Source organism: Haemorhous mexicanus, chromosome 14 (genome assembly GCF_027477595.1).
Source record: "Haemorhous mexicanus isolate bHaeMex1 chromosome 14, bHaeMex1.pri, whole genome shotgun sequence".
NCBI lineage: Eukaryota > Metazoa > Chordata > Aves > Passeriformes > Fringillidae > Haemorhous > Haemorhous mexicanus.
The window spans coordinates 13,979,438-13,985,099 of record NC_082354.1 but is presented as its reverse complement, the minus strand read 5'-3'; positions in this window follow the sequence as shown (position 1 = coordinate 13,985,099).

Sequence of the window (5,662 nt, the reverse complement as noted above, 5' to 3'; positions counted from 1 at the left end):
CATTCATGGCAAGTACTGCTGTCACTTTGCTTATTCTTGCACAACAAAAATGTACATTTAAGGTGTTGGATGCATTCACTGTGAAAGCTGAAGTACTCCCAAAAATTTGAAATGGAAGCATGGAGAGTGCCTTGCTTGGGAAGTTTGTACTAACTCTGCAGACATGGGCCACACTGTCAGTGTGCCCACAGATGTTATTACCACAAGTGCTTTTTTAAAATGGATGAAAAAGGAAACACATGGCTGTGAACCATGGCTGTGCTCCAGAGCTTTGCCAGCACAGTGTTTGCTCCAGAGCTGCTCTGACTCCCTCACAAGCCTGGGTGCGAGTCACAGGGCAGTGCAGGAACTGGGAGCTCTGCACTGCCCTTATCCCCTGCACCTCCAGCCCTGTACCATGCCCACAGACTCCTCCTTCAAAATCTAAAATTCCAGAGGCTACCCAGGAAAGGTATTCCAGAGCTTTGCTGTTCCTGCTGTCAAGGCCCATTTGGATGTCTCAGCCCAGTATCTCCTGCTGTAATAGAATCTATTTTCCTTGTCCTACCCACTGCAGTGGGAAAATGCATTTATTTCCTTCTTTGCACCTACCTCTGATTTGAAAACATTTCTCCCATCACCTTGAAACCAGCCCAGTCATCCATCCTGTCACCCCTCCTATTGCTTTTCTCCAGTCATCTCCAGCTGATCCCCATTTTCCAGGAAGTGCAGTGTCCACAGCTTGATACCATGTTCTGAGGAAGGCTTTCTGCTACCACATGAGGAAGAGGGACCACACCATGTATCTTACAGATTACATTCCTGTTCATACATTCCATTACAACACTGGGTTTTTTTTTCAGGAACAGGATGCTCTTGAATCTTGTTCAGCTGGTGACTGGCTATAACCCCAGGAGAACTCTTCTGCACAACTGCTACTGTAGCAGCCTGTCCTGTCCCATCCTGTATTTGTTCAGCTGATCGTGGCTTCTGCTGAGGTCTACAAACACACATTTGTCAAATCTGTTACTGGACTTACTGCATCACATGCTAACTCTTTTGAATTTGTCAAGTTCACTTTCAGTTGTACTTGTCTTCTGCTCAGTCAGTAGTTAGCTCAAGTCTGGTGCTCGCTACAATTTAATCAGCATATGCCATCCAAGTTGTTAATGAAAATACCAAGTAATCTCAAATCAGAGAAGAACTGCAGAGAATCCCCCTCAATACATCCCTGCAGTGTGAATTTTTAATAATTACTCTGATAAGGTTTTCCAAACAGTTTTTATCACCTCACTTTTAAATTGGTGTCAGACCACATTTCCCTGCTATCTTACATAGTCATTAGAGTCACTTAAAGTAAAGCTGTGCTCACTGCTTCTCCTCTGCTCAAGGAGCTTGTTAACTTGGTGCAGATTAACAAAATTTGATCTTTCTTTTAGACACTCACTGATAAGTTTCCCTTTTCCATTAATTTTCCAGTTTAAACTATTGACCCTGAGTTCTGAGCAAGCAGAAGGAAGCAGAGACAAGCTGAGCCTTCAGAGTTTACAGCAACCCCTTTGTCTCTAATGCTGGGAAGTAATTTACCATATGGGGTGTCTGACTTAGGCACAAGGACACCTACAGTTGTTGTGCTTGTGCTGCAATCCCTTACACAGGGCAGAGTAAACAGAGCTTGTCTAAGTGAGGACCTGACAGCCCTCAAAGCATTCACTGCTCTGCTCTGACATCATACAACACAGGGACAATGAAAGTCTTTTCCTCCAGTGCCTATGTCCCCTCTACCACTTCCCCTGCAAGAAGTGTCCAGCCATACCAGTGAGAAATCACATCCATGAAACAGAGAAGGTTATTCCACAATATCCTACACTTGCCTCAGGTGATTGGATTAAACCACCAAAAAAAAAACCACACCAAATAAAGTAAATATGCATCCAGTAATAATTTCCATGACATCAGAAGCCATGTGATGAAACTATTCCAGACACCAGCTTACCAACTTTGGTAACTGAAGTCTTCAATAGCCTTTTCAAGAAACCTTTGCAAAGATGGCTGTGGATCACACCATCAATAATTACACTCTGGGGTTGCCCTGTGCAGGGCCAGGAGCTGGACTCAATGATCCTTGTAGGTCCTGTCCAACCCAGGATATTCTATGATTCTATGACTTCGTCAATAAGATCTGATTATTTGGCAACTCTTAATTGAACATAATGCTCAACAATTTTTTCCTGACACCTAAGTCTATGCAGATAGGATATGATTGTTCTCAGGTCCCAGTAATTACTACTATGCTCATTAAATCAACTCCTTGTTTAATAATTTGACAAAATAATAAAGTCTTCATCGATAGGGCAATAATGCCCTTTCTCCTATGGAGTTTTCCCAGCACATTTGTTGATACTTTAAAATTGCTGACAGGTATCACTGTTTTGCTCTAGGCAATTACATATTTGGACAATGATTTCCAAGCAATCCTTTGCTTTGTTAATCTCTTATGCTGTGGTTCCAAAGTGCATCCTGGATGCAGCTGCATGTATGCAGTGTGCTTAACTTGCACTGTGTCATGGAACCCCAGCTGGCAACTCAGCCCCACGCAGCTGCTCATTCACTGCTCTTCCCAGTGGGATGGGGGAAAGAACTGCAAGAGTTAAAGGGAAAAAACACATGGGTTGAGATAAGGACAGTTTAATGGGGCAGAAAAAGATGAAAGTAATAATGGTGATGATGATGATGATGATGATGATAATGATAAAAAATTAGATTATATGTATCAGGTGATGCACAATCCAACTCTCAGCACATGCTGACAGATGCTTGGCCAGTTTCCGAGCAGCAGCCCCAGCCAGCTTTCTCCCAGTTTATGACACCATATGGTAGGGAATATCCCTTTGGGTCAGCTCTCCTTGCTCTCTGCCTTCCCAACTTCTTGTGTTCCTTTAGCCACGAGAAGCTGAAAAGTCCTTGACTTAGTATAAACACTACTTAGCAACTACTAAACCATCAGTGTGTTATCAAGAGTATTCTTACACCAAATCCAAAACACAGCACTGTGCCAGCTACTAGAAGAAAATGAACCCTATCCCAGCTGAAACCAAGACATACTCTGCATTCCCTTGGTCTCTTAGTCTAAATTAATTCACTCTTGGGGAAAAAAAAAAAAAGTTCTTGAAAGGTGAGAAAGGGAATCTCCAGCAAGTCAGTCACTTTGCATTAAGCAGTGGTAAATCCAAAGCAGCTTACCCAGTGCAGTTAGGAACAGCGACACGCAGAGTTACCACAAGTGCCACACTGTGAGCCTTCTCACCTCTCTCCTGGAAATGTTTTCCTGGGCCTGTAACCTCAATAGGAAACACTGCATTTCTGCATTAAAATGACAGTTTCAGAAGTTATACTTTTGGAAAAAGGACAGATATGCAAGCATGAAATTCATAACTCATTTATTGAATATATATATGCAAGGATACCAATAAAAAGAAACTAATACTGCAAACTACAACTTTGGAAGTAAAGCCAATATAACAGGAACAAAATATACATAACATTGTAGATAGGAATGCATTTACCCTCTTCCATACATTCCTTGTCTTTACACCTAATGTAAATATATGCTAGAGCAAAAGCTGCAAACGTTGGCCTAACCTGAGTGCTTTGACAAGCAACAGCTCTCCAGGATTCGTTAAGGGCTGAGATGTCACTGCAGACTAATGGCTGTGCATACATATGCATGTATAGGAACTGCTTCACCAAGTATATAAATCAAGGCCTGTGTTCTGTTTTTTCACCTCCATCACTAATATAGTGGAATCTGACTCTGGTGACATGGAAGAAGAGTTACTAATTGCTATCATGCACTTTCAGTTCTCTTCAGATTAATTTAATCTAATGAGGATTAATTTTCTTGTCAATCTGATTCAGCGTATTAATATTTTTGGAATGCACTGATTATCACCTGTCAGATAAGTCTGATATTTCAAACAGATTATCACCTCTTAATTTTTCACTCTGTTTTAGCATGAAGTTCTTTTTGCTATAGGCAGGAGTAAGAGGCAAACTCTCCGTTACACTACATTTTAGGGCCAGATTTGGCAGACTCAAACCACTGTAGATCAGCAGAGCTCTTTACACCTGAAGCTGAGACTTTGTGGAGTGTAGGTGTGGCTCCTACTATCACAGAACCTCCTGTGGAGCAACCTGTGCTGAAGGAGCAGATGTTCTGCTCAGCTCCTGCTCGGGAGCTGCACTGACACTGAACTAGCCCTTTCCCCCTGCCCTGGACAGCACAGCCACTGCTATGGGGGGTTTGACCTTGGGACTCTGGCATTGCACCAGCTGTATATCCTCAAGATATCTGAACAGGATCCTTGTGATGCCTGTCCTTCCTTGGCACAGTCCTTCTGGGAATAGGAGAACCACAGATCTGTGAGACCACAGTGAGTTGGGGAGATCTCTTAATGGAGAGGTGCAAGGCGCTGGGGAGAAAACCTCCCTTCTCAGAGGGTTCCAGGCATCTTAAACAGCACACAATCCTCTTGTGAGCAAAAGAAATGCCCAAAGGCAAAAAGTAACAATAATAAAATAAAATTTAAAAAATTAAAGTGAAACCAGTTTTTTAAGACAAGTTTTGTTGAATTCATGACATTGAATTCTCTGATTGTGAGATGAAAGCAGAAGGTGCCTAGTAAAAAAAAAAAATCTCAGTAACAAATTGACTGTATTAATTTAACTAGCTAATTTAAACATACCTAGATCACCTATAGAGCACTTTCATTACTTCTAACATTTCTGGGAAGGCAATAGATGCTCCAGAATAATCTTCAATATATGCTTGCAAAGATTACATTGCTTTACCAAAAAAAACCCTGCAAACCTAAACAAACCCCCAAAAATTCAGAGAGACTGTCTGAAATTCCAAGCTAAAATACACATAAAAAGACAGTAATGGCAGTATTTAGTCTTTTAAAAAAATGATGTCAATGTTGTATACTATGATACATTGTCATGCTTTTTAAAACTACAATTAAGGATGTAAGAGATGTACAGTAAATACACTGCTGAGGTACATTTCTTCTAAATATTAACACCACAACAGAATTACTCCCCAGCAGGTGATGCTACTTGGGAACATATAAATACAATTTTTACATTGTAAGGCACTTTTACCCAGCATACATGAGTTGAAGTCAGTTATGACAAGTTTGAGGCTTGTAAGAAAAGGTTTTTGCTTTTGACTTTGTCATCAATTCAGAATTCATGGAAGCAATATCACCAGGCCATTTCAGCACTCAGGGGCAACAGGGAAACCAGCCACTCGCTTTTCTGCTACCTGAAGGTAAAGTGCTGTTCTGGTTCTTCAAGGCAAGGAATGGGTTAATTTATCCATAACAGGTGAGTTATTGGACTGAATATTATACTAAGCCACTGACACAATGAATTAGAGCTCAGTCTCGAGTACAGTCAGTATGCTGGCATATCTACCCCATGCAAACTTAGTTAAATACAGTAGCTGCAAACAAAGTGCCTTTTTTCCATGGGAGGGCCATGTCTGAGGCACAAACTGAAGTAATTTAAATATTGAAGGATGCTATTTTGCATTCTAAAACTGTTCCGAGTGGCTGAAAAATGTTCATGTTTTAGGAGAAACAAAACACCTTGATAGACAATTTCAATAATCGATCTGTCA